The following is a 22,068-nucleotide window of genomic DNA, read 5'->3' on the forward strand; positions in this document are numbered from 1 at the left end:
AATTAAATACTTCAAAGACATCTACAGTGACATTTATTCATCTCTTCACACAGTTGCCCCAGACTTTTTGTTAAACCTGTTGATATTTTTATTTCTCTGGATCGCCTTCCTATTGCTGCATGTCTGTAGTTTATCATTTGAGGAAAGAAGCAATTGCAATGACAGAACTAGACCTTGTTATGCTATGAGTAATATTACACACAGTCCAGCACTTCTGGAGGGAATCTTGAATGCTGGTGCTTTATATACATGATAAACAAGGGGAATTTGGTTTGTATTTGAGATAATTTATGGTATAGGCTGCTTCATGTGTAGCTGCTGCTCTGCTGTTCTTTCATGCCAAGATTCATTACCCTAAATGGGTTGGCTAACATCTCTGGGACTTCTCTGAAGGTCTGTTAAAGAGCTCTAAAAGAAAAGGATACAGATTTTAGCTTCACATGTTTTTCATAAATGTTTTAGACATTTGGAACATGTCATTAAAATTTTTCAAAAGGAACAGAAGTAAAGCATAGTACTAAGCATTTTCTTCTTCCTACTCATTTTTGAGTAATTAATTTTGGATAATGAATTTTCTGCTTATTGAAGCATATTTTGCCTGTTGTTCTTTGCCTGTTGATTAACAAAGAACTAGGTTATCATATTGCTCAGTAGAGGCAGCATTGAGTAGTATTCCATGTCTATTCCATATGAATCTGCCTCTCTAAAATTGTGGTTTGTGCAAACCAGATCCTCTTTTAACACCTAATCAAACTCTTAGGAGCACTGATAAAGGTTTCAGGCAATTCTTCGGTGCTTGCTTAATGGCTCTTTTCATCCACTTTGACAATATACTGTAGTAAAAATACTAATTATTATTCTTACCATTTTCATCTGAAAGAGTAAATAGCATTAGAAAGGTGTGCATAGCATATTTCCCTAAGGCTGAATTACTAGAAATATAAAATCAAGTTCTACTCCTACAAAATTTCCAGACCAATGTTATTTAGATACTAAGTTACAATTTACAGATTTTTATATTCAAAGCTAAGTCAGCTGCAAGGTATGAGATTTGGATTTTACTAAAAGAACACAAAAAAGGTACATTTCAAAATTAATTATGCATGCTTGTAAGTATGTGTAAGTGAACACCCTTAAAATCTGTACACAGATTAGATTTATAGAGTAAAATTCAATAATGTTTTACAAAGCAATAAAAGTACTTGTAGATTCTCATGAAAAACATCAATATATTTTAGTTTTAATAATGACAATGTTTAATAAATGAGATCCAGTTAGCAGCTTCATGGGTACTGCAATGTAAAATCTTTTCTTGCACATCTATGCATTTAATCTTTATTTTTCACCAGTCTTTTCAATTTGCTTTTAATATTTCTCCAAATTTTTGGTTTGATTTTTTTTGTTTGTTTTTTGCTTGTTTGTTTGTTTTACAATAGACCTTGGCAAATTGTTTTACCTCTTTTTCTTTGAATTTCAGGATGAGTAGTTTAACGCAGAAAGGTTATTTTTTTTTTGTGAGCATGTCTGGCAGGGAAATGGGTGTAGCTTGTTTCAGTGATTTTTGCATAGAGTACAACATAATTATTTTTATATCTCTTGGCTGAAAAAGAATCTTGCGATCTACAGTCCTTGAGAGTTGTTGTCTTGGTATTTTCCTGTATTGATTCTGGAAATGCAAACAATGCAAACAGATATAAAATAATCTGGTTTATTTCAGTGAATCCTCTCTTGCTTATACCAGCCTACTAGCTTTTACCTACTACTGAACATCAAATGGCGACACAGCACTTAAAGGAAAAATTAATTTTTCAGAGATGAAGGTGTCTTTTTCTCCAGGCTCCATGGGGTACAACTGCCCTAGAAGTGGATATCACTGATTCTGTGTACCTTTTATATGACCTTCAGATTAGCACAGAAGTTATTCCCCATTGCTGCAATCACCACCTTCGAAGAAACTCCCCATTTCCATTCCTTCTCCTCTGAGCTGTGAAGAGGAGCTCACAGCTCCAGAGTGGCCAGACATCTGCATGTGGTTATGTAAGTACAAAGTATTTGGAGTGAATGTTGCAGTGTGGGATTGGTGGTGGGTTTTAAAATGTGCCCAAGTGCTGAAGCAGGAGGTGTTTGTTACTGCCCATTTAGCAAAGCGCCGGCAGGACCCCTGTCGACCTTCTGTGTGTGACAGTGGGAGCAGCCCCTGCTGTAAATGAGGATCAGCCTCTTCAATTGTTTTTTCCCTTCTTGCCTTGGTGCTGTATTTGGGAGCATGCATTAAGTTAAATCTTGTATTGGCTCACTCAGCTGGTGCCACTCTGCCTCCCCAGAGCCAGAAGGACAAGCGGACAAGTCGTTTTCTGCTTTATTAAGAGATTTGAAGGTCAGAGCATCAAAATGGTAATTTCAATCAGAGCCAGTCTGGTTGCTCAGCAGACTAGCAGAGCTACTGTAGGTTGCAGATCTTAATGCATGCAGAGGCTGTGATCTAATTCTGAGCTCTGCTTCTTGGGTCAGATCTGGTTGAGTCAAATCGTGATGCACCAGCCCATCGGGTCGTTCCTGAGAGGCTGCCTCCCACCTAGGTGGCAGCAAATAAAATACAAAGAAGGAAGGAAATGGAGACCTTGCTTTGCTGAACAAGCACAAATTTCTGCTTTAAGGATTAGCACTTAGAAAATTATCCACTGTTCCCTTTAGTGTAATCTCAGCAGACATACTAAATTCAGTGTCAAAGCCTTTGCAGGTACTGTCAAGTACCAGACATAGGCACTCCTTGCAAATGGATGGGAGTAGAAAGCAGGGACTGGAAGAAAGAGAATAGATTAATTTCCCATTGTCTCTCAATTAATTCTTGTAGTGTCAAATGGTATAATGTTAACTACAACAGGAGATATTGTTAGGAAGTCACATTTTTATCCAAAAAGGAGAGAGGGATTGCAATGGCTTGTTTTCAGGTGTAAATAAAACACTTTTTCTTGACAGTATAATAACTAATGAGGATGTGTAGGCCCTTAAAAGAATAGCATTTTTTTTCAAACAAATATACATAAATTTTTAGACCCTCACTACAGCCCTCCCTGGATGCATAGGTCTGTGCCCAGCCCCAGCACACTAACAATAGCAGAAACAGCAATTATGTAACAACTGTGAGTACCATTTTTCAGACACCGTGGGTACTATATTACGAAAATAAAAAATCCCAAGCAAACAAATTAGGAAAATGAAAGTATAGCACAGCACTTAATCACCTAGTTGTCTCATTTAAATCAGTGGGTCAACTCATTTTTGTGTAATTATGCATGTTTTTAAGACATTCTTGATATGTCATGAGACTGTGTAATCTTATAATTGCAGCTATTCATTTCCCTTATGTTTGCCCTACCTTTAGAAGAAGGAATGCTCCTGTTTTACTGGTCATGGGTAGCTGGTGTACAAGGCAGGGACTTGTTAGTAGGAGCTAGTAGGCACTGCAATAGGATGCACAGCCACAGTCTTAGTTTAAAAATAACTGCTTATGGCTGAAGAGATGGTGAATTACAGAAGTTACTTGACTCCAGTGATACTACAGCAACCCTGCTGTAGACAATGGAAGTGCCAGGGTAAATGGCTTCTGCCACCTTCCCAGTACTCTGAAAAAGTTGAAACCACTGGTGCAGGTAGGGATAATTACGAATGGGGAACTCTGTCTCTGGTGAGTGCAGGTGGTGGGAGAACAGTAGTAAAATGATGTGTTTTATGTTGGTGGTGTCCCGTCTTTTATTTACTTTAGTCTGCTGGCAGGATGTTTGTCTGTAAACATTAGCACAAAACACTTAAACAGGAATAAAAGTAACTTTTATTGAAGGAATTTAAAAGTAGTCTCTGGAAAACATGCAAGAAACACCATGTGGACTCCACATCTTCTTCAAAGTAGAGCGAACACAGCAGGGATCTGCTACTGTCACCAAAACCAAATCAAAATTGCACCGTTTAATATTTATATAATTGAAAGTACAAATCCAGTTTGCTGCCTGAAAGTACCTCTCATGACAGCAAAAAACTCATCTTCTCAATCTTGTAATAACATCAAATTAATCCTGTAGTTTCAGCGTGAACCAGGAACATCAGGAAAAGAGGGCTTACCACATATTGCAAAATACAACTTTCCATTCTTTAAACTAATTAGAGAGGCAGCCAGTAGCACCACTATGGTTCTGCCAGCATTTCCACAATAAAACCCCCTTTTCAGGGCTTTATAACTTGGCTGTAAAAAATTAGCTTCAGGCTGAAGCTTGGCATACTGTGGTTCACCCCAGCAGCAAATCAAGCTGTGCATGTGGTTATGTGTGTGGTTTGTTGATTGTTTCCTAAATACAAATCTTAATTAAAATTAATTTTGCCCCTTCCTGCAAGACAATGATAAAATAAACAAATTTTTAAATAAACAAAGTTACGTTATTTGGCAGGCTCTTGCAGCAAGTTGTTAAGAATATGGAAGTTTGAGGTTCAAAGAGTACAGACTCGTGATGCTTTTTTGTTTGAAATTAAATCATCAGGGGAAGTTTGAAAGCAGGTTATTGCACTTGCATGATGAACTTATTTCACAGGGTGTGATTGCATGAAAACCACCAAGTGGCTTTGACAGAAAAATTCCACACGAAAGTAACTCACACGAGGGCACATGGTCCTTAAAGCCCTTGGAACAGCTGTGCCAAAGGGAGGATCTGTGTCCCTGATTGCAGGACTGTCCAGGCCGCTAAATGTTCATGTGGAGCAGCCATCAGTGCCCTTCTCCCCTCTGCATGTAGCAGTGACAATGCCAGCCTCTCCCAAAGATCAAACTGAGTCATCTCTTCCAGCTGTGGGTGGCAAAGTGATGTTTGTTGAATTTCCATATTATGGATGATCTCAGTGCATTATTAGTTCATAAATGTCCACATAACTCGTTATATTCGCACATTTTGCAGTGAGCTGACTAGTATAAATAATCTTGACTGTAAATGTTTCTGTTTCAGCTTCACTGTGGTCTGTAAGAATGCCCAAGAAGTCATGTCACTACCACACACCTGGAAACACTGCAGATGGACAGAGAAGTGGAAGAATTTGAAAGCAAATCAGAAAGAATGGTAAGAGGAGCAAAGCTGACTAATTGTTTTTTTCAGGGGAATTTCTTAATTTTAATAGAGTTGGATGTTTTGTTATTTTTCTTCAGCATTTTAAAAAGTTAATAATAGTTGATTGTTAAATAGGTAAAATAGGTTAAAAAATAGGTAAAAATATGCAAGCCTTGGAAGCTAAATTTGCTTCTTCCAAAGAAGCAAAGAAAAAGACTCTAAAAACACATAAGAGATGGAGAATGTCATCAATATGCAGTAACATGCTCTCCAAATCATTCTTCAATATAAGTGTCACGAGGAAAACTAACAATCCACATCCAGTATTCCTTGATCAATGAACAGTTGAAGATGAAAATTAATATTATAGAGTAGAATAACCAATTATAAGCTAATTCAAAAGTCTATTCATCATGGACTCATTTTTTGCAATGGGTGGATGAGACTTGAAAGGGAGAGAAAGTGAGTGAGTAAGCAGCACTGAGCCAACTCACCCAGTTCTGAAGCCCAGAGCTTTGTCACTCCCCCAAAACAGAGTTTATGGCTGATGAACAGTGAAATATTTGGGCTCAGCCCATCTCCCCAACTACACGGAGTCAGCTAAGAGCTGCCTCTCATGCAGACATAGGCTCAGGTTCTCCATTAGATCAACAAAATTTTGTTCCAGCTTTAATTTTCTCCCAGAGTAGCTGCCAGGATATCCTTGAACACATAAACCCAATTAAGCCAACCTAAACTGATCATTAGGCTTTCAAGTATGTGTCTGCTGAAATTTTATAAGGCTGTAGTCTGCTTAAAGTTTCACCTCCTGCAGCCACTCACAGTTGACCCTGGGAGTCCACTGAAATAACAGAGAGACTCCTAAATTTCTGGAAGAGTCTTTGAGTTGTCGCAGAATTAGAGAAGCTGCCCAGATCACTGTGGCTCACAGGAAAATTGCTCCAAATTTCTGCTTTACTCTTTTGCTCCTTGCAGCTGCTGAGGTGGCACCCACTCAGAACAGCTGTTGTGACTCTGACCTGACCTACACCTGTGGGCAAGCCCAGAGTGTGCAAGTGGAAAAGAACGTGAAGCAGATGTAGGAGATATGTCTGTGCTTCTTCAGGCACCATTCGTTACCTTGTGGACTGGTTTAAATTTTCTGATTTATTCTCCCATTGCAAAAATGATCATGATCAGGCTGTGACCATGGAGATTTCATTCAGCAAGCACTAGTACCCAGTGGAAAGTAAACAAAACCTAGTGCTTAGTGTCCCACTTCACCTCCCCACCCCAGTTCCAGCTTACATAGGAAACTCACCTTCACACAAACACCTCTAGGTCTCCAGAACATGCTGGCTGAGTAACCAATAACACCAAATAAACTGAATTTGTTGAATGAAGAGGGTATGCATGGCTCCCTAATTCTGCTGCTTCCCACTGACCTTACTCAGTCAGCTTTGTGACCATGTTGTCAGAAGCCAGTTTCACTGACCCAAGCTAAGAAAGCTACATCAGTTCTGCTCATCTGAGCTTTGTTGTCTTGCAACTGTTTAAGTTAATACTTAAACAGACTGCAGGGCTAGGTGTGCAGATGTATTGGAGAACACCTAGAGGGATTTTATACATAGCCATGGGCCAACCCCAAGGCCTCAGCCAATCTCTGTCCATCCTCATGCTCACTTTTCCCTGTCTTATTAGACACTGTGAGCATCCTCTCTCTTTAAGTGCTGCATTTCTTCATCCTTTAGTAGGTTTTCTATGATAGTAAGTATCTCACATACAGTTTTGCTTAAGAGGTGTTTGTTTCCTTTGATTCCCTTCTGGGAGTACTCAACAACCGTCTGGCTCAAGTCCCGTTTTCTTAAACTTGGGGATATGCTGACTAAACTACATGACGAGCCAAATGCAGCCAAAAACATGTAAGAACTTTATTTAACATATCCCACTAGGAAAAAAAATTGCATGCAAAAATTAATGTATTATAGCAGAGGAACATAATAACATAATCTTTCATGGATCAGTTGGACTTTCAGGCCATCGATATCCATGGCCTCTACACTTTCATGTGCTGAATAAGCAATTCCCAATATTTAAAGATATCCTTTGCCTGTTTGGAATCCCTCTGCTTGTATTATTTTTTTCTGAAAGGTGCTGTCTAGCTTCCTTTTTCCCAGCGGTTTTGATTTCTGTACTTCTAAAAGAATCTCCTCTATGATTTGCGCAATATTGCATACAACCCAACTGAACAGGAATCCAAGGGCTGCTGCCAGTGACTGCTGAGAACACAGGAGGGTGAAGGAAGACAAAAGTCTGGCTATATCTTGCTTAATTCCAACTGCTGAAAGAAATACATACAGAGGGCTGAAATCAGAGGTGGAGTAAGAGGTAAGTCAGGGAAAGTACCTGTACCATAACTAGTCTGAATTAAACAATCAAAACTGAAGATGGAATCACAAAAGGGAAATACAGCAAATGATAGCAAAAAAATGTGTACCTCAGGCTGAACCTCACCAACCTCATATATACTGGGTGGTTACATTATGACTTCAATAACTGCCTGTGACTGGTCTTGCACCATGGCAGGGGTTGAAAAAACAGGGAGGGTGAGTGGTAGTTTTCAAATGTATATTTTTGTGCTTTAAAAAAATTCATAATGATCTTTATAAAAGTCTAAATTTTAAAAATAATTTTAAAAAATATATGGAGGTTATATTTCTATATTTGTAAGTAATATTACTGTAGTTAATAATAATGTCTACAGTACTACACTTAGCTATTATTTCTTTGGCTTCCTTCATTAAACTAAAGCCAGCTTGGTGGTTTGTACCATTGTGGCAGCCAACAGGAAAGAGCAGTGAACATCCCATCACAGTACTGGCCTTTGCTGAAACTCTGCATGATTGCACTGTACTGGTTGCATAGCCCAGAGGGCCATCACAAGTTTCCCTTCTGTGTTCTCCAAACACTCCCAGTCATGCTGGCAGGGAACAGTGACTTCCAGGGAAATCAGAATGTTGTGCTAGTGATGAATTTGGTCCTTAGTAAAAAGAGACTGATACCCTTCTTTTCCCCCTGTCTCTCCAGCAGGAAATTCTTCTTTCCAATCCAATGATTCATAAAAATCTCTTCATCTTTTTTTGTGAAGCTCTCAGTCTCACAATGAAGAACAAAAGCTAAATCCTACAAAACAACATAAGGGAGATGCCAGTTATGATTAGGCTAAATTTAACACACTCTCCCATGTATGTTAATGTTCTATGTATATCGTGCAGCTGAAGGAATAGATAGAAAAATAGGCAGGGATATGGAAGAAAATGAAGTTAATAGCAAAGACAGTTTCCCCAAACAGAATGACTGGGAATTGCTTCTTTCTTTTACTCCAGAAGAGTTGCCTTCCCCAACTCTATCTGACAACTTTCTGCAAGCTCCCACTGTTTTAGCTATCAGCTTGCTTTTGTTACCCTGCTCATAGGCAAAGAAAGCAAGCAGACAAGACTGGAAAGCAGTTGGATGAGAATCTGGCAGTGTTTCATGAGAAGCATATCCTAGAGAGCAACAGCAATCTAAATAAGGTTCAACTTCTCTTTGTGCTTGTTTCAAGGACAGTTTGGCAGTTCCATACTTGCCATGTATGGTTTGCAGTTTATGTACAAATCTAAACTTCTTCCCTTCGGTGTCATCCCACAAAGAAACAAATAATAATGGAAAAAAGTTTGAGGGAAATATGTGTAAATTATAAAAATCATCTTCATCCAAAGTGATGTGTTTTATATAAAGATTTTTGAAGCAGCCTTTTTACTCTCATATGTGAGAAAGGCAAAATGCTTTTTTTCATAACCAGTAACTATACAGATAGTTACTCTGGAATGGGGAGGGACAAACAAACCTAACGATGACAGATCTGTACAGAAAGCTGTTAGTATGCCAGATCTTATTACAGAGCAGTGGGAGGCCTTGTATGCTACGTATCAGCTCTATAGGGACCTCCATATTTAAAATGATAAAAAAAATGTGATTTGAAAAGCCCCTCATGGGCAGCCTTCAAAGGCACAGACAGGTTCTGACTGGATTAACATTTATTGACTGTTTAAGCCTGCTTTTTTGCTTCAGGACAGAGATACACGAGTTTAATTGCAGAGGTTGTTCTGCCAACTGATCACTAGAGTGGCAACCAAAGCTTTACTAATCGGTCCTTCATTAAAGAAAAGTCTCTATTACAAAACAAATTAAGCATGCTCTGATCCCAACCCGCAGGTCCAATGGCATTACAGCAAAGTTTAGGCTGCTAGAGCACTGAAAAACTTATTAAGGTTTATCGCTGAGATAGCACTTTTGTATTGATTTTACAATACACAGGTATTATGATTTATGGAGTGCTAGTGTCACTCTAACAAGCTGAAGGACACACAATATCATCTCCAACATCATTAAAATTCAGAAGCCTCTAGAACTAACTCATCAACCACTGTGCATTGTCACAGGCTATAGAGCTCTACTCCAGTTGGAAAATGCCGTGAGTTTCCCGGACAGTTGTCTTCCGGAATAATTAAATTTAGAAAAAAGAAAGGGGGGGTGAGGGGAAGAGACAGAATTCAAACTCTGCGTATGTTTTAAAGCCCTTCCGTGAACGCGTAGTTCTATAGTAGCAGGCACGGGTCTTCACCACCGCCTGTTCGAGCCGGGCTGCTCCGGCTTCTGCTGCCCGCTCCAAGGCGCCGCAGAGCGCCAGGGCTCCCTGGGTGATGCGAACCCAACGGGGACCGCCGGCCGCTGTCCTGCCTCGGTCTGTATCCCGAATGCTTTATTTTCCCGAACTTTGGGCGCGCAACGCATCCCAGCCCTCCGCCCAGGCGGCCGCTCTCGCCCTTTAGGGAAAAAACCAAAACCCGGCGGTTCCGCATCGCGCTCTTTTCCGCCCGATGTAAACAGAACGCGGCGCCGCCACCTGCAGCTGCTCAGCACCCCCAGCCCGTCACCGCCGGCCCGGCCGCGGCTCCAGCCCCGGCCCGGCCCGGCGGCCCCTCAGCCCCGCGGCCCTCAGCGCCGGGCCTTCCGCGGTGCGCGGGCGCCCCCTGTCGGCGGCCGCGCGCAAGGGCGGCCCGGGTCCGCGGCCGGGCGCGATCCTGTGGGCTGCGATCCTGTCCGGCCGCGATGCTGCCGGCCGCGATCCCTGAGGGGTGTGATCCCGTCCGGCCGCGATCCCATAGGGGCGCGATCCTGTCCGGCCGCGATCCCGGTGGGGCGCGATTCTGTCCGGCCGCGATCCCGGTGGGGTGTGATCCTGTCCAGGCGCGATCCCTGTGGGGCGCCATCCCGGCCGGGCTGCCCCTCACACGGCAGCGCCCCCGGTGCGCGCCCGCCGGGCGCTGCCTCCTGTGCCCGGTCCTGAGCTCCTAACGCCAGCTTCGTGTGCCGCAGCTGCTGGGGAAACGCAGAAAAGGTGTAATTCTGCCTTTCTTCCAGCGATCGCCCGGCGCCCGCGATTTTATTAACAGGGATGACAATAGTACCTAAAGCATTGAGCGTGCCTGGGCTAGCTAGAGGGATTTGTCTTGGCAAAATTCTGTTTTCCTGTGCCACGCTGCACTGAGTAGTCGTAGTTTGTAATTATGCCGAAAGGAATCCTCAAGTCCGGCTGTCATATGTGCTACTCTTCATACACCAATGGCATTTACATCAGCGCTACCAAGTCACTTAAAAAGGAGATGCAGAAACAACTGTATGAACCACCTGGGTAAAAAACCCATTTGTTTTTAATGAGGGAAGTGTAGGGTGCCTGGTATTATATTATAAACATTTCCATTCTTTTACTCAGTGATCACTGGATAGCTGTTATTTCCTACCTCAATCCATGAACAGTGCTATATTGCTATTAGAGTTGCTGTGTGACTATAATCAAGTATAGAAACATACATTCTACCACCACTTTTGTGTGCAGCTCCCCTTACAAGCTGTGTGAATGTTTCGTGTGAAAGGACTTTAAAGTCAGACAATTGAGTAGCCAAACTTATTAGAAAGCAGCCTTATCTGAGGGGTTCCAAGGTTTTAAATTGACAGAGCCTCAAGATGTGCCCCATGTTTCTGTTTGGCATATACTTACTATTTTTTCCTGCCAAAATTTGAAATATCTAAATATTTTTATCTTTGAGTATGCTTGAAAAATAATTTAAAGTTCTAAAATACTTCCTAAATTATTTTTCTGACTAGTATTAAACTGGAGCTTATTGATCACTTTAATCTGAAATTATCCCTAAAGATCTTCAGATTTACGTCTTACACGCCAATTAGGGGAGTCTCTTGATCTCAAATTTCAGAAGTGTCATCAGCATAAATAAGATTGGGATCAGCCCATAATAACTGAGTAAAAAAATGTAAATGACTGAATGAAAACCCACACATATTAGCATTTCTGTCTGCTGAGAATTCAGTACCCTCTTTTTTTGGATCCCTTACAAATATTTTAAGACTCAAGCAGTTCTGCAAAATGATACTCCAGTATGTACAGATGAGTATCAGCAAAAGAATGAATTATTTTAAGTCTTCTTAAAATTATTATAATGTATATATAAAAAATTGAACATTTTCAAAACTTGTGTAAATGTGTATTAGAAAAGACACATTAGAGCAGTATAAGTTGTTTATATTTTTGTTGCTTATGTTTTTAATAGTGTATTATTTCTAAGGAAGGAAGAAAAGGCTTTTCTTTACAGTATAGCCAAAGATGCCTTATTGCAAAATTCAGTCCTAAAATTAAAATTAGGAGGCTGGATCAGCATGAAAGCAATTGTGTTATAAGTCAGTGTTAAGATGTTATTGATAGAAAAGCTAATGCAATACATTTTCCTCTGTCACACGTCTCTGGCCCAAAGCAATTTGCCAAGCAGCAAACCACCTCAGCATAAACACCAGGGAGCCCCCACTGGGTCCTGGAAATCCCGCTTGTCTGCAAGTGCACAATATACAAGGCAAATCTCCATAAAGCTCAGTGCCACAGTTGAATACAAACACTCCTAAGGTCCTGCTGTGACTTGGCATACCCCGCTGGACAGCTGGAAACTGAGAGGAAAGGAGCTGCTGCCAGTAACGGGTTACAGGGGATTGTCGGTGCAAAGTTTCCTGGAAACAGGCAGTGACTGACATTATTATTTTGTTGGAGGATACTGATGTGATATAGAAGATATATCCAATGATACACAGTTGCATTTGATAAATATTTGGTAGGATATACAGTAAAACAGCACCTTTTTGATATGATCCATGTATTTTGGCTTGGAATTAAATCCTGAGAAAAACAAACAGAACTTGTCCCACCCTTACGTTTTACCCAACGTAATTCTGGATATCAGATATTGCCCTAAATGTCATTTTAGTATGTGTATCAAAAAGATTTAGTATGCTAAGGGTCATGAATGTGTATCTAACACCCCTGAAGCTGCAGTTTACTGTAGATAGATTGCATACAGTCACTCTTTCATTTTTTTCCTTGGAACCACTTGCAATGAATTGCTACCGGCAATCATTAAAAAAAGATTGCTCTTTTTATGTAGCCTGAATATATGAAATGCTACTTATCTGCATTCTGATGTGAAGAATGCTTCAAAGAAAATTCAAAGATGGAAATGAAACAGCTAAACTAGGGTTTGGCATACACAATCATCATTAGTCTGATGTACAATAATCTTTAACGTAAAGAAGCTGCATTTTCTAAACCTGAATAAAACCCCAGCATTCTCTATGTGTTATAATAAATTAATGCAATAAAAACAGGTACACTTATCCTGTAAAGAAGCTTATTAAGCAGACTGCTAGTGCTGCAAAATTCAGCATACAGTAAACAATACTTTTTTTGTTAGAATAATGACTTACAGTTTATTCTTTTATACTGTGTAGCACTTGGGGACCACATCCATTTACCAAAATAATACCAAATTAGTACTGCAAATATTGAAATCAGACCTTTCAGACTAACCAGTGGCCTAATTTTCTCTTCAATCTGCTCTTAATCTCAATTCATCAATAACACTGCCTTATTACAGGACTTTGACAGTGAGCTAGAGCTTTTGATAAATTATACATCTCAAGCCAGATTTAAAATTTGAAGCTCAAGTGCTAATTATCTGTACAGGCCTAGTTAATAACGAGATTTCTTGTTAAGTATCTGATCACAGCATGGGCATCATTTGTCAAGAACCTCAAGTCTACCTTGGAGACTAGCTCCTCGAATTCTCCCTTGCCTACCATATGTAAAATTGGGATCTTTGTTTCTATAATAACCTTTTATTAGGAAGCTGACATAATGATTAAGTTCGCTGTAGACACATACAATGAGTTAGACAATTACCCTTGCTGCTTTAAACTACTCAGGCTCCTAGCAAGACAAAATAATTAATATTGAATTTTAATTTGATGTGTTCCACATTTAAACCCCAATTTGCAAAGTACACCTGGAAGGCTGCCGCTGTTTCCTTGCAGTTTGTGCTGATGAAATAAAAGCTCCTGCAGTTTGAATGTAAAAGCACAGAAGGCATGATGCACCACAATCACTTCTCAGTGGAGCAAAGAATTTTCGAGCATTAATGGGAAAGGTAATTACCTAGGTCTAACTTTATAGCCTTTTCTCTAATGAAACTATAATCTCCCAGGCCTACATGGTTTAAGTATTTACATGATTTTAACGATTTCACTGCCATAACAGTTGTCACACATGGTAATTTAAAAACTCAGTGCCTTGAAACAAAGATGCTAATTATATTTCTATATTTTTATTATTGAAGTAAAGCTGCACTGTGTGAAGTGACAGAACCATAATAAAAACAGCCATGCGCTGTGTTGCCTAAGTGGAAAGGGGTGGGGGGATGTATTTGTTTGCCAAAAAAAAGGTGCCTAAGAGCAATCCCCACTGTACCTGTTAACTGCTGAGCAGCTCAGCTCCCCTGAGCTTTGGCTGTGGGGCAGAGTACACCCTGTGCTCTGAGGACCTCCAGTCTCTCAGACTTCAGGCAAAACTCCCACTGTGCCAACTTGTGTAGTCCTTTCCTTATTAAAATAGGAATGTTTCTCAGCCATAATCACCTAAAGACCTATCCCATCCAGACAGTACTGGCCTTGTGAGGAGGAGTCCTGGAGCCCTTCCCCTACACAAGCCCAGTGCTAGCATTAGGCAGTCCTGATGGCAAGTACTTCCTCCACGCAGAGATGAATTGAGCCTGAAACATATGGGGAAATGGGCTCTTTGCCTGAAGGACTGGACAGTGCAGCGATTTGCAGGGTGTATCCTGTAATGTGGTTCCAGTTTTTCAGAATGGTGCCTGGAGTGTCTGCTGGGGCGGGATGGGGCTCCCACCCAGCTCACATCATTCTGCTGCTCATGGCCTTTGCAGCCCCCTTCACATCTCTCTCTGGCCTCTGCTCTTACTGTGCTGGGCTTGGCTGTCACCTCACCTCTGTGTCAGACATGTAGGCGGGCAGGGGAGTAACAGCATAGGAAAGTCAGCTTTCCCAATGATCTCAGCTCTGGGCTTGGGACCCCTGCCTTTACTCAGCTCTAGCTAGGCTGGATGACTTCCTCCAGCCTTGGCTTTTGCCTGTGCTTCAGAGCTCACACCTTTAAACAAGCTGAAGTCATTGCTGCTACAATTTCCAGGACAATCTAATTTGATATTCATTGCCATGACACTGCTTTATTGTCCAAAACCTGCTCACGTTTTCTAGCTGTCGGCCTCAGGTGCAAAGTTTGGATTTGTATCAAAATATGAACCTCCCAAAAAGACAGGTGTGGAGATTCCCAATACAGATGTCTTCTCATTATTATTATTATCAGTCTGTGACATAAAATGACACAAAGTGAAACACTTAAACCGAAAAACCAAAAGCCACTTTGCTGATAGGAAGGTGAGTCTCAATGCCATTTAGTGTTAGTGGGGACCCAGAATTTCCATTTTGTAGAAAATTCAGATTTTTTTTTTCCCCAGTTCTTTACTGAAATGAGAAGACAAAAAATAAAAAAAGATTTATGAAGATTATTTTCCTGGCTGATTGGAAGCTACTGGTCTTCAAAAATCAAGACTGTAAGTAATGGCTTTTTGCTTGTAAATTTAAGTGAAAGATGCTGTAAGAGGACATGAGAACAACCTCAGAGAAGTAGAACAATCTCAGAGAGGTAAGCTCTGCAAACCCCTCGGGAGTATTGGGCCTGAAGGATGAAAACGTGGACCATTAACCATTAGCTATTTAATATGGTGACCAAACACTGATTTCTGCTTTGGCCTCTGTAACAATTGTGTTGTTCAGACAAGACCCTTGGATGAAACTGTGTGGACCCTCTTAGCCTAGGGGAACAAGTATCATTAGTTAACCTGGCACCAAAGCAAGAAGTAAATGAGCTGCCAGGCTGGGGAAGGACAAGAACATAGTGCTGGAATGTGGTTTTCTATTTTTTTTCTTGATAGAAAGAATTGTAATTGTCTTCTCTGCCTTAGCTCAAGGGGGACACTGCAGACTGGAGGGAGATCATATGGCATAACAATGTGTGATGACAGCAGCTAAAAGCTTCTTTTGATGGGTTTCCAGCTCATAAACTGGGCTATATCTTTCAGGGAAAAAGACCTATTAGTCTTCTCATCTCTTAACACTTTGAAGGAATATACCAGGATGCTGGATGCTGAGGTAGAAGCTTTGAACCCCAGTTTTAAAGATACCAGCACTGGGAATATTGAATACTTTATCTCTTTAAACACTAGATAAGATTTTACATCATAGGATTTCTTTTTCATTTGAAAGCATAGATTTACAGAAACAGGCAAATGTTACAAAAGATGAAATAAGAAGGTGCATTATTAAGACAGTATAAAATGACAGCCATCTTTTTTAGCTACTCCAGTGTAGTCCCTCACTAGCAGGGTTTCCTAATTAGCCTCCACCTCTTACCCCAGGGAGGAGAAGCTCTGAGAGCTGCTGCTTTCCTGCTCTTCCTCCTCAGTGTGACAAACAAAAGCAGCCAAAGCAGCTGCTCTAAACCACTGGCTTCTTCAAAGGTGAGAACAGAGTGAACGCCTTCTACTGCTTGGTTACCCCTAGCTTGCATGTAATATAGTTTGTATTTTATAATACACGTAATTTTCTCCTTTGTCTCTGAAACATATCAATTACCATTGCTACTGAGTACTTTCAGGTGTAGATCCAGGCCTTGTGAAGAGGTTTTAGAAGCCTTATGTTTTATTGTATGAGAAATATAAAAACTTCTTAGTAGATTAATGACCATTTCTTTCTAAAAGTTTTATAGAAAGAAGAAGGTTATTGTTCCACTACTAGTGCATTTCTGAATGGGCTATTCAGATTAAGAAATCTAACAAAAATTCATCATTAGTTTTAGAAGGAGGTTCTTTCAGGGTTCCCATCACAATTAAAAATTACTTTGCAGGACAGATGTTGATGAAGTAACAGTAAAAACTATGGACTTTTAGGTATGCAAAAATGATGTAATACTCAAGATGTTTGATGTAATAGAACACTAGGATAAAGATTGTTTTAATTAAATGATAAAACATTAACATTTCAATATGTTGCAACAATATAGAAAATTCACAGATATTTACAAATGCACACAGGCAACACAAATCAGACACCCCCTTTTAAATTCAGACATGCATTGGATTTTTTAGACATCATATTACCATGCACTAAAGCAGCCCAAATGACTTATCAAAAACACTGCCAATGAAAAAACCAGGTTTGTCACTTTGCTGGTGGTCTTAGCAGATAAAGCAAAATTGCCACTATACATCATCCTTAAAAGAAAGACAATACCAAAGGGGAAGCTGCCAGAAGGTGCCATTTTCAGATGTCAAGATAAGGGATGGACGTCTGAATTAATGCAAGACTTGTTGCATGTTTTCTGTAACAGACAGCCTGGTACCCTGCTAAAGCAGACAGTGATGCTTGTGCTTGGATGCATTTCTAGGGTGTATAACTGAAGGAACCTAAAAGAGCCTTAAGAAAACAAATAGTATTCCTGGAGGCAGCTGCTATGAGTTCTCAATGTTGCTGTAAGCAATCTTTTAAAGCTATATGGAGAAATAATGCAGAGATTGAATCCTGGGGGTAACAATCCCTTGGAAAAATCCATTAACCCTAAGGGTATAAATTGAGAAGCCTCCTTTAGCCCTCCTGGGACAAGGCCTTCCAGGAAAGAATAACTGGTGTTTGTGTTGTGCACAGACTGTGTAAAACTGTGTGTAGATACTGAGGGTGGGGATCTTGGTGCCGTTAGCAGAGTAACCAGGTTAGGGGGCATTGCAAGGAGCAATGACAACATTGACAGTAATGTAAGAACTACAGTGATTATAGGGATGGGTAAGTGGTGTTTCCTTGGCAAAACAAGAGCCCACTGGGCTGGGGCAGGTTTCTGCACATCAGGAAGCACAAGTTTGGAAGCCTTTTTATTCTGTGAGGTATAATTGTGACAAGTCACAATTGTGTCAAGATTACAAAGAGTGGTTGTCCACAAAGCTACCTCTGCTCTTGGGAGTAAGGAAAGGAAGCTTTGTGGAAACTGCAATGCAGACTTAGGTTTATCTGGGCTTGCATGTAACATCTTTCTGAACCTTTCTGTATGCAGCTAGTGCCTGAGCTTGCTGGATTTAATAGAGTAACCAAGAAAATCTAAAACCTCAGGTGTGTTTAAGGATAGATTTGCATTTCTTATGCAGTTCTGAAAATGGATAGAGATTAATCAATTTCATTTTGACAAGAAAATATGCTTCTTTGAGTGCCTGAGAAATCAGAATTAATATTATTTTGGTCATGATCTTTCAAAATAAGTTACTGTCCAACAACCTAAAGCTTCTTGAATGTGTCATTCTTAAACTGAAACATCTGTCTGTACCCCTTTGCTTTCCTATATCTCCACCTTGTTTTATTTTCAAGCTGTTGAGCTTTCTTTTGCTACCAGAATTGTATTATTGGTGCAAACACAAGCCTGATGCCACCTGGTCCCCTTCGCTGGAGTGTCCTCATGGCAGAGCTATAAGAACATGGAGTCTCACTGAGTTTTCTATTTACCTCATCTTATCTAGAGAGATAAGGGGTCCAAAGCAGGGTATCTTGAACAGGACACCATGGTACCCTGGAGCTCAGAGCTGCAGAGCCAGCAGGAACAAGACAGTCACATGCTACAACTGTAAAATCAGTCCTGTGATGGTCTTGCCAATGTTAAGGCTGTTCTTTCTACAAGGCTGTGATGTGCTTAAAAAAAATTAAAATTTAAAGAATTACTATCCCTTCACTAATACAAGTGTAAATCCTGATCACTCCTCTGATACTGGGAGCTGTGGAGTTTGTCTGTACTGAGAGAACTGAAAACAGAATTTAAATGTTAGTCGCATTCCTTCACCTGTAACCATGCTTGAGTTGGCCCTAGAGTTGGTTTCAAGAAAAGAGTGTTGTAGTGTTAATATATTTAACTGCTAAATCTTTGAATTTTCACCGGTCATGTACAAAGCCAGAGTAATACCTGAATTACATTTCTGCTGACTTCCACTCTTCACAAATGAAAGCTGGTGAGATGACTTGCTAACTCACACAGTAATTAATCTTCAGGAGGGTAGAAGTACAGCATTAAATTGGAGCTCAGGTTACAGAGATGAAATCAAATGAACAAGTTCAGTATCTCTAACATCTTACCACTTATTCCACAAGCTGTCTAAGTACATCAAGAGATTTAATTAATTCTGAGGTTCCCTGATCAGTTGCAGGAAAAAAAGACAAAACGCAGAATATGGCAAAAGAGTTCTAATCAGACTGACCTTCTACATGGCACTGAATTATTGGTGTACCCTGTATACATGCTGCAGATGATACACTGTCTCTGCATCAGTGTGCTGAGATTCAGACCTTCTCCACAAGTTCCAGTACTCAGAAGGGCATTTGGAACAACCTGAGAAGACCTTCACTGATCAATTTGTCAAGTAAAAAATGTTCATGGTGAGAGTTTAAATATAAACCAAATATTTTGTTTCTCATGACATGCAAGACACTCCCAGCAAGTACAAGCTCTTTTTTTGGATTAACTAAGATTTCTGTGCTGGCTACTCTCTTCCCCACTATAAACCCTGTAAAAGCCAAGCCCTGCAGACAGCTAAAGCCACTGTGGAGGAATGAGTGAAGCTTGAAACTGCCACAGGTGGGAAGGGAGAACCTCCTCCCCACAATTGTATCTGAGTAGACAGCAGGGTTTCCCCTGTCCATAGCCCAGAGCTCAGCAGAGAGGAGAGTCACACAGGGTGTGTCTGTCCTGCCCCAGGGGAAGCTGTTTGAGCACCATGGGAGCAGCAGGTCAGGCCTGGCTAGGGGAAGCACCTTCAGGTTCTGCTCTAATTACCTGCTCTTTTGACTTCTGCAAAAGAATGGAAACATTTTTTAGAGATGTGGCAGGTTCATAGAAAAATCTTAGTGTGCTGTAAAGTTTAAGTGGGGCATGGCTTATTTAATTCTCTTTTCTCCAGAAACAGCTGGGCTTTGTATTCCAGCTAATTTGCTAGGAAGCTTGTTTTTTATTCCATTGACTTGCAGCATGAATGTCCCCAACCATAGCTGATAGCAGTGATCACTGCCAGAAAGTCACCAAGACTTTTATGTTTGTAGATTCACAGTAGTCCTTATTATGCCTGTAAAACACATAGCAGTGGATCTACACTATTTATTCTAGAACAGGAACTACTTAATGCTCAACTATGTTAAAAATGCAAAAGTGAAAAAACCTGATCTTGCCTCCATCTCTCCAACAGCTGCCATCACTGGGGAAGAACCAACTTCAGAGCCTGTGACGGTGTTTTCTGATGAGCTATTGGCACATTAGAGACTGACACGTTCACCTGGGGAGGAGCACACCTGTTCAGTCAACCCGTGTGCATGATAATGTATGATCATCGTGCATCAGTGCTTCTGAGGACTCTGTCATTGCACCCAGACTGCTGAGAGAGCCTCCCATCTGCAATGCCAATGTGAGAGCCTACACACAGAATAATGTTGGAGCTTGTTTGTTACTCTTTTCACATACTCGTTTTGGTAAGGAAAGTTGACAAGGTCATAATCTAAATTCTCAATGGACTTTTGATTACAAAAGAGCTTTAGCAATTTACAGGAGCTGAGAATTTGGCCAGCTTTCTGCATCATGTTGGTTGTTTAAGGACTATGCAGAATAATGTTTTTTTTTTAGAGGCTGCTAAGTTCAGTCTTCTGAAGAAGCTGTTGACTACCATTAGTAGTGGGTTCATTTGTTCTCTGCTGGACACTGTCAGCCAGCAGGGGTTTAGGCTGTTGTGCAGCTCCCAGCTCAATTATTTCTCAGGGCTCTTTGTTTAATGTAATGGGGTCAAATTCAGACTGTAGGTGTCTGATGATTTCTCGTCCAATTTACAATAGCCTGTCTGCAAGCCCACCTTGAATCCAGTTAATCTCTTTCGTAAAATGAAGTGCAAACTCTACAAAGTGTTCAGCGTTTTGGTCCGATATTTAGTTTTTGTAATGTGAGCTTCTTAGTAATTTTTCCTGTTCAGAGTGGTCCTGACATGTTTATACAGCTGTGTTGATAGAGGGATTATATTTATTTCCCATATTGTAATGCAGTGCAATGGGAAATTTTTCTGCTGAAAGATGAAGTAATGGGAGCAGGTTGAATACTGCCACTATCTACCACTGACTGTTTTGTAAACCTCATGTTTACAATTAATCATATGCTGCTGATCACAAGAGTGTAATGTGATCTTTAGGAGGCCACAGTAGTCTGGTTTGTCAGTATATAGGCATTGTACTTGACCAATTGGCTTTTTAGAAAAGGTACTAAGTTCCCACCTTGGCTGACTCACAAGCACTGAGAAGGACTGTGAGTCTTAACTGCTACATCTCAGCCCAAATCTTTAAGGCTGCAACATTACTTCAGGGGGTAGAGGTGATACTTACCCCAGGGATGATGCAGAAAGCTCTGGGAATTCAAGGATCTTTGCAGAATAAACTGCTCCATTTATTTCTGTGTTTTATGGAAGGGCTGAAACAGAAGGTCTCAATCTCACACATCTCTGTCTAAATAGAGCAGCAAGGAGGCTACTTATCATCTTCTGGATTCAGGCTCTAATCAAGACTGTAACTCAGTGCACAGAGACACAGAGAACACTTGGCATTTCATGATTTTTGCTGTGAGCAAACGGGTAAGACCATTGAAAAACTTTAGCAATGGTGATCCAGAATGAAGGCCACACTCCTGTATCAGGCTATTTCTACTAGGAGGGTTTAAGCTGGACCTGATGTAGAGTCTTACACATCTTCATTTTGCTGAAACATCTAACTGGAAAGACAATTCATGCAGATTTTGTGTATAGACCTAGTGATTGACATAATCACCTTCTTGCAAAGGTGGAGTAGGAAGGCTTTGCAGTTTTATGGCACCTTTTCCCCTTAAATGAGTGCTCTTTCTATAGCAATCAAAGCAGTAGAAACAACACTGTACCACAGCAGCATTTTTGTTTAATCTGAACTAGGTGTCTATTACCCCCTCTATTGCATTCACTTCAATCCATGGACATTCATTTCTTTGATATATATGTAGATCACACACTTGCTGTTCTTTGTAGGGCAGGAGAAAGAGGCAGATATTTTGCTTATATTGCAGTTATCTGGTTTTACTTGTTTACAGATAGAGAGGCTTAATTTTTACAGCTGTATCAAGAACCTGCAGCTTAGAGATGCTTTCCAAGTGTAACAAAACAGTTACCAAAGTGACTTAAAATGTAAACTAAGGTAAGTATAGAATTCTAAATATATTTGACTTGTTGATAAAGTAAGGCCTATTTGCTGATTCCAAAGTTGTTGGAAAAAGATAGAAAACCAATTCTCCTTTATTTCCTTTGGAGGTAAACACATGGACGGTTATTCCCTGCTCATGACATAAACCTTCATTGTGGCAGTAATGGATGCAGCTTGCAAACAGGAAAGGAGGTAAGTA

The 22,068-nt window shown here is 40.5% G+C and overlaps 1 long non-coding RNA gene across 1 annotated transcript; it reads left to right on the forward strand.

The window, feature by feature from the left end:
• The first annotated feature begins 1,852 nt into the window (after positions 1-1,852).
• LOC143694459 (uncharacterized) lies at positions 1,853-20,069 on the forward strand. The gene is made up of 4 exons (XR_013182945.1): positions 1,853-2,037; positions 4,992-5,102; positions 7,322-7,457; positions 19,856-20,069. It is a non-coding gene; the product is annotated as an uncharacterized LOC143694459 (long non-coding RNA).
• The last annotated feature ends 1,999 nt before the right edge of the window (positions 20,070-22,068 follow it).

Source organism: Agelaius phoeniceus, chromosome 7, assembly GCF_051311805.1.
Source record: "Agelaius phoeniceus isolate bAgePho1 chromosome 7, bAgePho1.hap1, whole genome shotgun sequence".
NCBI classification, from domain to species: domain Eukaryota; kingdom Metazoa; phylum Chordata; class Aves; order Passeriformes; family Icteridae; genus Agelaius; species Agelaius phoeniceus.